The sequence below is a fragment of the Phyllostomus discolor genome, chromosome 6, assembly GCF_004126475.2.
Source record: "Phyllostomus discolor isolate MPI-MPIP mPhyDis1 chromosome 6, mPhyDis1.pri.v3, whole genome shotgun sequence".
NCBI classification, from domain to species: domain Eukaryota; kingdom Metazoa; phylum Chordata; class Mammalia; order Chiroptera; family Phyllostomidae; genus Phyllostomus; species Phyllostomus discolor.
Window position 1 is genome coordinate 126,929,638 of NC_040908.2, and position 14,317 is coordinate 126,943,954.

Here is a 14,317-nt window from a genome sequence, read left to right on the forward strand (position 1 = left end):
TCCATAGTGGCTGCACCAATTTATAATCCCACCAGCAGTGCATGAGGGGTCCCTTTTGTCCACATCCTTGCCAACACTTGTTATTTCCTGACTTTTTAATAATGGCCATTCTAACAGGTATGAGGTGATATCTCTTTGTTGTTTTGATTTACATGTTCATGATGATTAGTGATGTTGAGCCTCTTTTCATGTGCATACTAATCACCTGTGTATCTTCTTTGTGGAAATCTCTATTTAGATACCCTGCCCATTTTTAAATTGGATTGTTTGGCTTCTGTCATTGATTAATATGAGTAACATTTTTATTGAATATATCATTTGGAAATATTTTCTCCCATTCTGTAATTTGTCTTTTCATTTTGTTGGTAATCACCTTTGCTGTGCAGAAGCTTTTTAGTTTGGTATAGTGCCACTTGTTTATTTTTTCTTTTGCCACCTTTGCTTTTGAAATCAGATCTCTCAAAAATCATTAACAAGACCAATGTCAAGTAGTTTACTGCCCATGTTTTCTTATAGGGGTTTTGTGGTTTCAGGTGTCACATTTCAAGTCTTTAATTCATTTTGAGTTAATTTTATGAATGATGTAAAATAGTGGTCTATTTTCATTCTTTCACATGCGGCTGTCCTATTTTCCCAACACCATTTATAGAAGAGACTATCCTTTCCATATTGCATATTCTTTCCACCTTTGTCGTAAATTGACAGTATATGCATGGGTTTATTTTTGGCTCTCTATTCTGTTCCATTTATCTATGTGTTTGTTTTTATGTCAATACCATACTGTTTACTATAGCTTTGTAACATAGTTTAAAATCAGGCAATGTGATACCTTCAACTTTGCTCTTCAGATTGCTTTGGTTATTTGGGATCTTCCATGGTTCCATACAGTTTTAGGATAGTTCTATTTCTGAGAAAAATACCATTGGAATTTTGGTAGCGATTACATTAAATTTGTAGGACATTTTAACAATATTCCAATCCATGTGTGTTGGAATATCTTTCTGTTTATTTATGTCTTCTTCAATTGTTTCATCACTGTCATAGTTTTCAGGGTAGAGAGCTGTCATCTCCTTGTTAAATTTATTCCCAGGTATTTTTATTCTTTTTGATATGATTGTAAATGGATTATTTTTTTAATTTCTTTTTCTGCTAGTTAACTACTACAGTATGCAACTGCAACTGATTTTTGTACATTTATTTTATACCCTGCAACTTTACTGAACTTGGTCATTAATATTAATAGTTTTTTTGTGGAATCATCAGGGTTTTGTTTACATAATATCATGTCATCTACAAATAAAGATAGTTCTACTTCTTCCTTTCCAACTTGGATGACTTTTATTTCTTTTTCTTCCCTAACTGCTTTAGGATTTATAATTATTCTTACAGTTGTATCAATATCTACAAATCTGTGTTAGGTCCACCTTTACCTTTCTTATACTGATTATTTGGGCTTTCTTTTTAAAACATTTTTCATGATAAATCCAGGTGAATTCACCAAAGAAAAAATATTTGGCATTATTATTCCCCTTCATTGTATGTTAGATTTCTATTGGATTAATTTCAGCTATTAATTTTACAATTGTTTTTCTTCTTCAACCCTGAATTTTATGTTGCTATTCTTTTCTACCTGTTAAAATTAATGTAAATGTTGTTAATTTTAGGGGGGTTTATTTTCTAGTATTTCTAGTATAAATTTCCTTCCAAGAACTGATACATCTTTATCACAAGTTTTTATATGTATCATTGTTATTTTTAATTTCCATTTGTTTTTTTTTCATTGACATATGGGTTATTTAATGGATTACTTGATTCATTTCCAAATATGTGGGTTATTTTCTGGTTAACTTTTTGTTATTGGCTTCCAGGTTTGTTACATTGTATATAGAGAAGATATTTTATATAATTGAAAACCATTAAAATAGGTTGAGCTAGGTTTATTCCCCAATGCTGTATTGAAAAACAATGCATTTTTGCACTTTGTTGCTGTGTTCATATATGTTCAATGTTCAATGATATCTGTATTGTGGGACAGATTTTGTATGTCATCTTACTTAAGAATGTTTTGGGGTTTTTTTTCTGAACAGGTTTTATTATACAAAGGGCATGGGGCTCAGTCCTTCTTGGCTGCTGCCTTCCTCTTGGCTGCAAGGACATTGCTCAGCTCCTCTCTCTTTGCTCTTGGCACAGATGTGTGTCCCTGCCCTTTTCTTGATGAACTTCAGGGTCCTCTTGTCCTTAGAGACCTTGAGCAGCTCTGTGGCATGCTGCTTATAGGTGGCAAAGCCACACACCTCTCGAACCATGTCCCACATGAAGTTGGTGTGCTTGGTGAGGCACCCATGCCAGTGGCTGTGCCTCAGCTTGCTCACATTTTTTGTCACTTTGTGGCCCTTGTTGAAGCCCACAGCCATTGGGTAGCAGAGAGTCATGGCTGCTGTGCCTCAGTGGCAATTGCAGTGGAAGAAAAAGTGGATTGTTTAAAGTATTTTTAATTGTTTATGCTATTATAGTTTTCCCAATTTTCTCCCCTTTCTCCCCCCTCCGCCATGCCCCCCCAACCCTCCAGCATTCCCCCCCTTAGTTCATGTCCATGGGTTATACATAAAAGTTCTTCAAGTCCTCTGTTTCCATATCCATTTTTTGTCTCTCCCTGTCTATTTTATGCCTACCAATTATGCTTCTTCTTCCCTGTACCTTTTACCCCCCATTCCTCCCTTCTCCCTCCTCACTGATATCCCTCCGTTTGATGTCTATTTCTCTGATTCTGTTCCTGTTCTAGTTGTTTGCTTAGTTTTTGTTTTTGTTTTCTTTTAGGTTCATTTGTTGATAGTTGTGAGTTTGTTATCATTTTACTATTCATATTTTTTTAAGTTTTAACTAATGTGATTTTTTTACTTTTGTATTTATTTAATTTATTTTAATATATCTTATTGATTATGCTATTACTGTTGTCCCATTTCCCCCTTTACTCCCCCCCACCCTGAAAACCCCCTCCTGCCCACCCACATTCCCCCCCTTTAGTTCATGTCCATGTGTCATACTTGTAAGTTCTTGGCTTCTACATTTCCTATACTATTCTTACCTCCCCCTGTCTATTTTCTACCTACCATCCTTGCTACTTATTCTCTGTACCTTTTCCCCCTTTCTCCCCCTCTGACTCCCCTGTTGATAACCCTCCATGTGATCTCCATTTCTGTGATTCTGTTCCTGTTCTAGTTGTTTGCTTCGTTTGCTTTTGTTTTTGTTTTAGGTATAGTTGTTAATAATTGTGAGTTTGCTATCATTTTACTGTACCTATTTTTTATCTTCTTTTTCTTAGATAAATCCCTTTAACATTTCATATAATAAGGGCTTGGTGATGATGAACTCCTTTAACTTGACCTTATCTGAGAAGCACTTTATCTGGCCTCCCATTCTAAATGAAAGCTTTTCTGGATAGAGCAATCTTGAATGTAGATCCTTGCCTTTCATGACTTCAAATACTTCTTTCCAGCCCCTTCTTGCCTGCAAGGTTTCTTTTGAGAAATCAATTGATAGCCTTATAGGAACTCCTTTGTAGGTAACTCTCTCCTTTTCTCTTGCTTCTTTTAGGATTCTGTCTTTATCTTTAATCTTGTGTAACTTAATGATGATGTGCCTTGGTTTGTTCCTCTTTGGGTCCAACTTCTCTACAATTCTCTGGATTTCCTAGACTTCCTGGAAGTCTATTTCCTTTGCCACATTGGGGACGTTTTCCTTCATTATTTGTTCAAATAAGTTTTCAATTTTTTGCTATTGTTCTTCTCCTTCTGGCACCCCCATAATTTGGATACTGGAACATTTCAGGTTGTCCCAGAGGTTTGCGAGCCTATCTTCACTTTTGTGAATTCTTGTTTCTTCATTCTGTTCTGGTTGGATGTTTATTTTTTTCCTTTTGTTCAAAATCATGGATTGGAGTCCTGGTTTCCTTCCTGGTTGGTTCCCTGAATATTTTGCTTTATTTCACTTTGGGTATCTTTTATTTCCTTTTTCATTTTTTGACCAAGCTCAATCAGTTCTGTGAGCATTTTGATTACCAGGACTTTAAATTCTCCATTAGATAGGTTGATGATCCTCTCATCACTTAGTTCTCTTTCTGGGGTTTTGCTCTGTTCTTTCATTTCGGTCATATTTCTTTGTCTCAGTGCACCTGATAAGTTGTAAGGTGGCAGTGCCTTAGGTATTCACCCAGGCAGGGCAACCCTCCTTGTTGTACTGCAGCGCTGCTTGTGGGGGAGGGGCCAGAGAGGGAACAGTGCAGCTCACCTGCTGGTCTTTAGCACACTTTTCAATGAATTCTCTCGTGTGAAACTGGGACTTTCTCCCACTGTGGCAACTGCTATAGTCTGTAGTCAACTCTGAGTCTCAGTTTCCCCTTCACCCAGCCCCACTTGCCCTGTCTGCTGCCTCACCTCCATTTTTCTGAGCTGACCTCGCAGTCCACTGCCTTACCAATCTGGTTGTTCTGGTTGTTTTTTCCCTTAATTCCTTGGTTATCAGAGTTCCAGGCAGCTTGATTTTCTGGCACTTCTGGTTGTTTATTGGTTTTAGATTGGTTGTTATCCTCCTTTTGGTTGTGCAAGGACGTGAAAGGTTTCTACCTATGTCTCCATCTTGGCTGGAACTCTCAGAAAGTGTTAAAATACATTATGAAAAATTAAAATTATGACTTCTTTCCATTTGGTTTAGCTAAGAGCTAAGTTTTATATTTTTCCCCAACTATTTTTTCTTAACTAAGGGTTAACATTAACCAATAACTAAGGGTTAACATGTGTCAGTAATATTATGTGAAATTGCCAAATAACTGTTATAAAAACCATCAAGACCAACCAAGAAAATACGTTTTTGTTAAACTCACAAAATCAGCATAGGCTCAATAGTATAGAGGTAGGTATACAGTTTTGGCAAAGGACTTCACAACTTTGCCAAACAAAAACTAAAAGGTTGCCAAGGACTTCTTTGATCACATCCAGAAATGTTCTGTAATTTCTCTGAGAACCCTGTATGTGCACTTAAAGTGGGTGGCCCATTTCTCAAGTACCACCACAGAGGGCCCTTCTGTTCTGCTTATGATCCAGTACAAAAGCCTAAACAGTACACTTGTTCAGGATCCATGTAGAGACTGCATGGCATTTAAGATCCCAGATGGCAAGTATGATCCCATTTATGGTAAAGCCTTAACAAAATGCTTTGATTTTTCTAAGGACAAATTTGACTTTGTGAACTTTCTGTTTATCCTAAATTTTGACAAAAAATGGAATGCCAGCTTTGTTATGTGCAACATTGGATATAACAAAAGGGATTCTTTAGTTGTAAAGTACATCCATATAGGTAAAGGACCATTCCTATATGGTCCTTTAGTTGTAAAGGACCATATAGGAAATATATTCTGGGTTTTTTTTAAAGCTTTCTGACTGCATTTATTCTTATAACTGGAAACAATGCTTGTAGGGACCCCGGAATTATACCTGACAGTATTATTAGATGTGTTGTTCCCAATTAAAATCATGAGACTTCTAAACTAGGATGGCTCCTCTGCCTATGCTTTCTCTCAGGATCCAATGTGAAAGCCCATAAGGATTATTTATTCTCACGAAAGAGAAATGCTCAGTATAACTGCTGGCATGGTGAATATTTCAGTTGTGAAGTTCTATATGGGTATTTTGCATACTATTTAGTCATTGTTTTTCACTGGATTCCACTCATTTTATTAGAATAATTGTTGGTAGAAATAATTTAGGCTTGAGTTGTTTGTTTGCTTATTCAGTTCACCTTGAAGCATCACCTGTCCTTAACTATCATATATCCAAGTTCAAGGTTTGAGAAGACTCGCTACATGTCCAGGGCTGTAAATCTGTGCAAGACTTGGTTATATCAGGTTTCTCCTTATTCTAAGGATATTTATGAGGTCTGTCAATCAAAATTTTCACCTGGACATGGCCTAGGCTTTGTCTTATGCTCTTCCCATTCCAAAAGAACACCAAATCCATGGCCTGGCTGGCCTGACTTGTCAAAATCTTTCATGGGAAAAACATTTTGGAGTATGAGGTGTACTTGTCTAGCTTCCCAATTCCTTATTATCCTCTCAGATGATAAGATATTTAGCATTTGTCACTTTTTTAGTTGTGCTCACCATAGTATTGATTAAAAATATCAAATCTGACATTGTCTCAAAGGTAAATTATATGCTTGTGAGTAGAAGATTAGACTTCTACAAATGTACACAGGTAACCACAGTTGACAGGAAGTGTCCTCACCTCCTGCACCTTGGCTCCAACGTTATGTTCCCACTCCCTACCGTGACATATTAATTTTCCTTACTATGTTCTCCTTTTTCTTTCCTCATAGCACTATCCCTTTTGTGTAGTCTGAATCAATTATTTGTTAGTTTTATTATCTCTCTTATGCTATAAAATAAATTCCATCAGGGCACATATCTTTGGGTGCTTGTCACTTATACTCCCAAAAGCCTAGGACAATCCCTAGAATGTAAGAATCATGTAATATAATTTTTGAATATAAGGAACAAATGAATGGATGAAGTGATTAATGTTCAATGACTCTGTCTCCAGAAATACAGATTTTGTGTCAAAAGCACTAAAAAGGGGACAGGAAAGGCAAATAAATGTGGCTGCTGTAGCCTATAGAAGTTGATGAAGCCTCTCCATCAGGCAGTAACAAATTCAATGTAGAGACCATCCAGTTCCCTCCAGTTTGCTGAGCAATATGTGGCCATTCCCATGAATAAGTCACTCCAAAAGTTTGTTCCACTCAGTCCCTAAGGAGTTCAGGAAACTCTCGTCTCCACGTAGAAGTCACATGATTCAACTTGACAGAATTCACAAACAGGTTAATCAGGAGTATGGGCCAGAATTTTAGGGGTCCACAAAGCCTATCAACCCTCAGAAGTAAACTTTACTTAAAGAAAAACCTTTCTACCAGTTTTCTATTTGTTCCACTTTATCATTTCCTCTTAGAATGCTCTTAGTTCAAACTGTAATTATCACTCTCACTTTAGGATAAGATGTTGTTGAAAATGGATGTAGTCTTAAATGTTTTGAAATACAATAACCTTTAATGTATGGCAGAGAATAACCTTAAAGAATGATACATATATAATAAATATATATATAATTTATACATATAACTATATATAAATGAATGAATGAATAAAATGTTTAAAGGACCACAACAAATTAGGAATTTTTCATATGAGTCAGTATGTGTTTCTAGTAATACATTTAATGTTATTAAAGGTAACTTACTATGGGCCTCAAATTTACAGCACGATATTGGAAAATCAACTCCATATCAACTGAAGTGCTCCATATAAACTAATGATAAGTGGACAAATATATTTAGACCACAGACAACTCAATTTCCTTTTGTTGTTATATTATTATGTCAAATGCTATAAAATATTATGTTTCAGCAAGGAAATATTTTTCTTCCAAACTTTCTCTTTAGACCACCCCCCTCCCCTCAATCTCATTGTTTCAGAGGCTGTAGATGATGGGGTTCAGCATAGGGATCACCACCATGTAGAACATAGACACCAGCTTGTTCTGGTCAGTTGAGAAGGCGGTCTTGGACATCACATATGTGAATGTGGTGGTCCCGTAGAACAGGGTGACCACTGTGAGGTGAGATAAGCAGGTGGAGAAGGCTTTGTGGTGCCCTCATTGGAGTCCACCTTCAGGATGGTGATGAGGATGTAGATGTAGGAGACAACTATGGCAAACACTGTGACCACAACGATGGAGCCATCAACAAATGAGGGGACAACTGCAGGGATACTGCTATCAGAACAGGAGAGTTCCACTAGAGGGACAAAATCACAGAAAAAAAATGTTGATTTGATTTAGCCCACAGAAGAATTAGAAATAGAAGCAAATATTAAAGGAGGGAGCATTGAGAAAACCACCTACATAAGCCACTATGAGGAAATTTTCAAGCATATTGGGTGTGACAGAAGTTGAAAAGCACATTTCAGAAAAAGCCAACTGACTCAGAAAAAAATATGTAGGATGATGGGGCCAAGAAGAGATTCTAATAAGAGTGATTGTGCTGAGATTGCCAGTCTGGCTGCAGCAATAACTTAGATCATATAACCAGGAAGCAAAACATCAGTGAAGAAAATGGGAACCTTGAGTTCTAGGAATGATTGAAGAAAATCTAAAATGGTAAAAACCTGGCCCTAGGCAGTGTGGCTCAGTTGGTTGGGCATCATCCCACAAACCAAAAGGTCGCAGGTTCAATTCCTGGCCAGGGCACATGCTTAGGTTGAGGATTTGGTCCCCAGTCAGGGTGTATATGAGAGGCAAACAATTGATGTTTCTCTTTCACATTGATGTCTCTTTCTCTTTCCCCCTCTGTTACCCTCCCCTTCCTTACCTCTAAATAAAATAAAATGAAATGGAATGAAATTTAAATAAAATAAAATGTAAATAAAATGATAAATACCAGGTTTAATATAAAAATATATTTCTCTTAATTTCTTTAAAATACATAAAACCAAATAAAACTTGTAATAGTATCCTGGAGTCTTTTTGTAGAGAGTTATAAACACATGACAACTATAACATAAAGGTGGAAGGAGGAAAATAAACATATAAGGTCTCAGGATCTCTATATTTTATGGAAGGTACCATATCATTAACTCAAACTGAAAATTTAGGAACATGTATTATCCTGAAAGCAACTACTAAGAATGTAATGCAAAGATGTATGCCTGAAATGCCAATGGAAAGATTGAAATGGAAGTTAAAATTTTCAACTCACCCAAAAGAAGAATGAAAAGTGGAGTGAGGAAAACAGCACCACCAACAAAAACTGATAATGAGCATCTATGAAACACACTTAGCTCACATTATTCTTAATAATAAAATATTGAATGAACTCTCTATACATTAGGGGGAAAGGCAGGAGACTTCACCTATTCTAGTCAGCATTATAATGGATGTTCCAGAATATTGAAATAAGGAAATCGCAAGTAATAAAAATCATAAAGGTAAAACAGGAAGGAATATAACTATCTTCACTGTAGGTAAGTGTTCATACAGAAAGTTCTAAGAAATCTACAAAACATTCTATAACTAATTTAGTAAGATTATAGGATAAAAAGTTAATACAATTTTATATTTATATGATAGCAAACAACAGGAAGGTTTAAACAGAAAAATGATTTATAATATGCCCAAACCATAAATATTTAGGAATAAAGTTATCAAAAGCTATGTAACACTTTTTCACTAAAAATTGTAGATCATTGATGAGAAAAAGAAAAAAGACATAAATAAATGGAGTGACACACACCATTTTTATGGATTGGAAGACTCGATATCATTAACAAGCTAACTTTCCCTAACTCTCCAAACTCCGATCTACAGATTCAATGCAATATGGATAAAGAGTATAAAAGGACTTTTATATGAATAGAGAAGCTGATTATTTGTGGCTATGAAAATAAGTCAGGAAGTGAAATATCTTTTAAAAACAAAAAATTAGGCAGATTAGCACTACATGACTTCAACACTTACCATAAAAGCAAAGTAATTATAACAGTATGGTATGGGTAAAATGATAGACATACAGATCAAGAAAGATGGTCCAAAAATAGATCCACATATATATTGGAGATATATATATAAATTTATTTGGATTGATGTAAAATGCAATTCAACAGGGGAAAAGTATCGAACATCTGTTACTTGAAAAACTTTGTATTATATGAAAATAATGAACAATAAAACTTATCACATGCCATACAGAAAGATCAACTCTAAATCTATCACAGATATGCATACAAAAGACAAAAATATAACATTTTTACAGCTAAATATATGAAGAAGTACTTATACATTTAGATTAGGCAAAGGTTTTTAGATAGAACAGAGACTTGTAAAAACTAACAAATAAAAATGACATAAAGATTTCAAGTTTGAAAACATTTACTCTTCAAACAAATCATCTAGGATACTAAAAAGAACATGTTACATGCATCAAAAATATATATTTATGAGAAAAGACTAAATATAGCATATATACAGAATTCTTAGAACTAAATGAAAGGAAGGCAGCCTACTTTTTTAAATGGGAGAAAGCTTTGAAATGTACTTTAAAGAGAAGATATACAAATTACTAATAAGCAGCTGAAAAGATGCTTAAAACCACTAAAAAAATTATAAAACCATTAGAATAACTAAAATTACAAAACAATGCCTCTGCTAGCCAGAGTACGCCTGTTGTGGCTAAAAAAGAAAATAAATGCACAGGAGACAGTGAGAAAAAGGAAACAGGACGGCTACTCTCTTGAGGGGAAAGTGTCTATGAATGCCTCATCCACTCTCTCAAAAGGAGAGCACCCCAACCCTTGCCTAGACAGGCTTTTATTGTTTTTCTCGAGGCTTACATCAGAGAAAGATTTATTGTCTATTACATAGAATGTTATTGTCCACATGTTAGGTACATTTGGGGAAATGAAAATAACATGCAGAGGGGAATGGCAGTGAGCTGATTATCCCTGTCCTTCGGTGAATTCACAGAGGCTTTGGAAATTACCTTGAAGATAGAGGGTACACATTTGTAATTTTAGACCAAGGTGATGGAGTTTTAGCAAAAGCAAGCCATAACAGTCTGTACGCATTTTCTAGGTGTGATTCCCATGGGAAAACTCAGTTTGAAGGTCTGGTTCCTGCCCACCACTTTGCTTCTGTAGGTTTTCCATACAGAGCTGAGTCACATTTGCTAAAATGAAACAAACCAGTCCCCTGCAAATGTCAAGAGACAAAAGTGAAGGATCCGAGATGGCAGTGGAAAGGGAGAAGATACAGTCGCCTGATCTCAGGAACAACTAGACTTACAACTAAAACATAAAACAATCTGGAAGAAAATGGGGCAGACCCAAGATGGTAGAGGAGTAAGTGGAAGTTATACCAACCTCTTCCCAGGACTAATCTGGAATTACAACTAATGAAAAAAAAGTTATCCTGAATAACCAACTGAACACTAGCTGTAGAGAAGCCAAATGACCAAGGACTGATGGAAGTAACCACATCACCACATTGAGATTGGTATCTACTGCAGGGACATGAGAGGGCTGGCTGGACTCCCAGGGCAGCAGCAGAAGTTCTGGAGGGATGTTTCAGTGGCCAGGGTGTTCCCCCTGAGAAGTGAGGGGACTAGATCCCAAGCAGGGCTCCCCAGCCTTGAGCACCAGAACTGGGAAAGGAACCCCAGTAACACCTGGCTGTGAAAAACAGCGGGTTTCTGTCTGCCACATAGAGGTGGCTAAAGATGGACAGAGTCTCTAAAAGAGGTAATGCAAAAATATCATTAGCAGCCACTTTACCCTGGGCTCCAGAGGAGGGAGGGCAGAGTAGATTAGAGATTCTCAAGGACAGTCTGGGGTTGGTGGCTCTGTGGAGAGAGCTGAAGGATCTGCCACCAGGATCCCTGTGCTGAATCCTTCTCCATAATGCTGAAGCCATCTTTCTTGGTTAGAACACTCTCCACCAAGCAGCATAAGCCTGAAGGGAAGCAATGGCCACAACCACAGGAATCCTTCCTGGCCCACCCTGTGCAGCTTAAGCACCAGCTGTGGATCACTGATCACTCCAAACAGATTGCCCAGGGCCAGTCACAGGCAGTGTCCAACACAGGGTGGCACCAAAGTCTTTGCAGATCTGTATAATGCATTAAATACAAAGAAGCAGATAAAATGGGAAGACAAAGAACTAGGCCCCAAATGAGAGAACTATAGCATTCTCTAGAAGAACTAAATGAAATGGAGGCAAGAAATTTTTATGATATAGACTTTAGAGTAATGATTATAAGGCTACTAAACAACATAAAGTACATTGTGTTGGGAAAAAAAAGTTTGTTTAGCTTCGTTCTGTACAATAAAAGACACATCTTTCATTTTCACCAATAACTAATGATTTGCATGTGAGTATGTCAGCTACCTCCTGATATGGGCTTCTACTGGGTAGAGGCCAGGGGTGCTGCCAAACATCTTCCAATACACAAGACAACCCTACAGCAAAGAATTATTTGTCAAAATGTCAAGAGTACCGCAAAACGTTGAAAACCACTTTTCACTCATCTCCTCACTCACAGCAACTTCTCCATACACTGCATATATATATTTGCATTTCACTGCATTTTTACCTTTTTTAAAATAGTAAAGGATAATACAACAAAAATATTCTGTAACTTCTTCCATCTTCAATATCAAAATGGATACACAAAAGTTCAACTTTGATTAAGTATTTTTTAATGCACACTGATTTGAGAGCTGTCAGAATACAGTCTAACAGAATTACTTCAAATGAAGCTAAAGGCAACTGAGCACTACTAGAACAATCATACAGAAAAAATAAATGAACTTTTTGGTCCACCCAATAAACAATCCACCTCTACAACGAAGTGCTGACTTGCTCAACAGTCTTATAACCAAGAATTTACAGAAGCCACATCAAGACTGGTAGGAAGAGCAGAGACATGAAAAGGGCTGACCCCACTCCCACAGTGATGGCTGAGGTTCGGGAGGGATATCTCAACTGCAATTCCTACTAAGATACACCAACAGTGTATTTCCAAGAATTAGAAAAGTGTTCCAAAAATGTATAGGGAACCATAAAGTCTCTGAATAGCCACAGCAATCCTGCAACTCTAGTTGCCAATCTGAATTAATCAGTATGAGAGCAAGGACATACTGATCACCATCAGTACACCATCATTTTGTGTACTGGCCAGTCACAGCTGTAGCAACATCTGATACATACATTTACTCAGTCACTTGAATCAGGATGAAATATTCAACAGATCAGTAGCCAGGATACAAAGCCAGCTGAACCAGTGGTTCATCACACAGCAACAGCTTCATTCAGCTAGCCATTCATTTATTAATTGTTCCATTTCAACTAAGCATTTATGCTCACTATGGTTCAGGAACTGTGTGAACATACATACATGGGGAGAGAGGAAGGACACTGTAGCTGTCTAAATGAAGCTTCCAACATTGGGGAGAAAACAAATACTGAATGTTCAACTGTAATGTGCATTGGGTATTCTGAAGAAAATATACAGGGTTCTACAGAGGGATAACAGGTGTACTTAATTTGTTAGGAGCCTCAAGAAGACTTTCCAGAGGATAGAAAACAGCATTTAGGTTAGTACCTATAGTATCATTAGGCATTGCCCAGGTGAGGTAAAAAATACATTTCAGGTGAAGCCACAGCATATGACATGGTCTTGATGTGGTAAAGAACATGGGCATGTTTAAGGATTTAAAGTAAAAAGCTTCTGCACAACTAAAGCTAACATCAGCAAAATGAAAAGCGAACCAACCACATGGGAAACTATATTTGCAAATGATACCTCGGACAGGGTTTGATCTCCAAAATATATAAATAACTCACACAATTCCACTCCAGGAAGAAAAACAACCCAATTTAAGAAATGGGCAAAGAGCCTGAGCAGACACTTCTCCAAGGAGAACATACAGAGGACCCAGAGACAAATGAAAAGATGTGCAGCATCACTAGCCATCAGAGAGATGCAAATTGCAACCACAATGAGATACCACTTCACACCAGTCAGAATGGCCATCATAAATCAACAAAAAACAAGTTCTGATGAGATTGTGGAGAAAAGGGAACTATAGGACACTCTTGAGAATATAGACTGGTGTAGCCACTGGGGAAGACATTATGGAATTTCCTCAGAAAACTAAAAATGGAACTGCCTTTTGGCCTGGCAATTCCACTGCTGGGATTATACACTAAGAACCCTGAAACACCACTTCAAAAGAACCTATGCACCCCAATGTTCATAGCAGCACAGTTTGCAGTAGCCAAGTCTTGGAAGCAAGCTAAGTGTCCATCAGTAAATGAGTGGATCAAAAAACTATGGTACATTTACACAATGGAATCCTATAGAGTGGAAGGAAAGAAGGAGCTCCTACCCTTTGTGACATAGTGGATAGAACTGCTAAGTGGATTGATGGGCATTATGCTAAGTGATATAAGCCAGGTGGTGAAAGACAAGTACTATATGATCTCACCTATAATTGGAGCCTAATCAATACAGCAAACAAATGAGCAAAACAGAACCAGAGACACTGAAATACAGAACAAATTGACAGTAACCAGAGGGGAGGAGGGAGACGGATAATGGAGAAAGTAGGAGAAGAGTCATTAAGGAACATATATAAAGGACACATGGATAAAGCCCAAGGGGGTAAGATTGAGGGTGGGAGGTGGAGCTGAGTGGGTTGGGGGGAGTGGGGGAGGAA

General features: G+C 37.2%; 2 pseudogenes; both read right to left on the reverse strand.

The window, feature by feature from the left end:
* Positions 1-2,071: 2,071 nt before the first annotated feature.
* On the reverse strand, positions 2,072-2,432 carry LOC114500832 (annotated as a pseudogene).
* A 5,085-nt stretch (positions 2,433-7,517) lies between these two features.
* On the reverse strand, positions 7,518-12,034 carry LOC114498955 (annotated as a pseudogene).
* Positions 12,035-14,317: the final 2,283 nt, after the last annotated feature.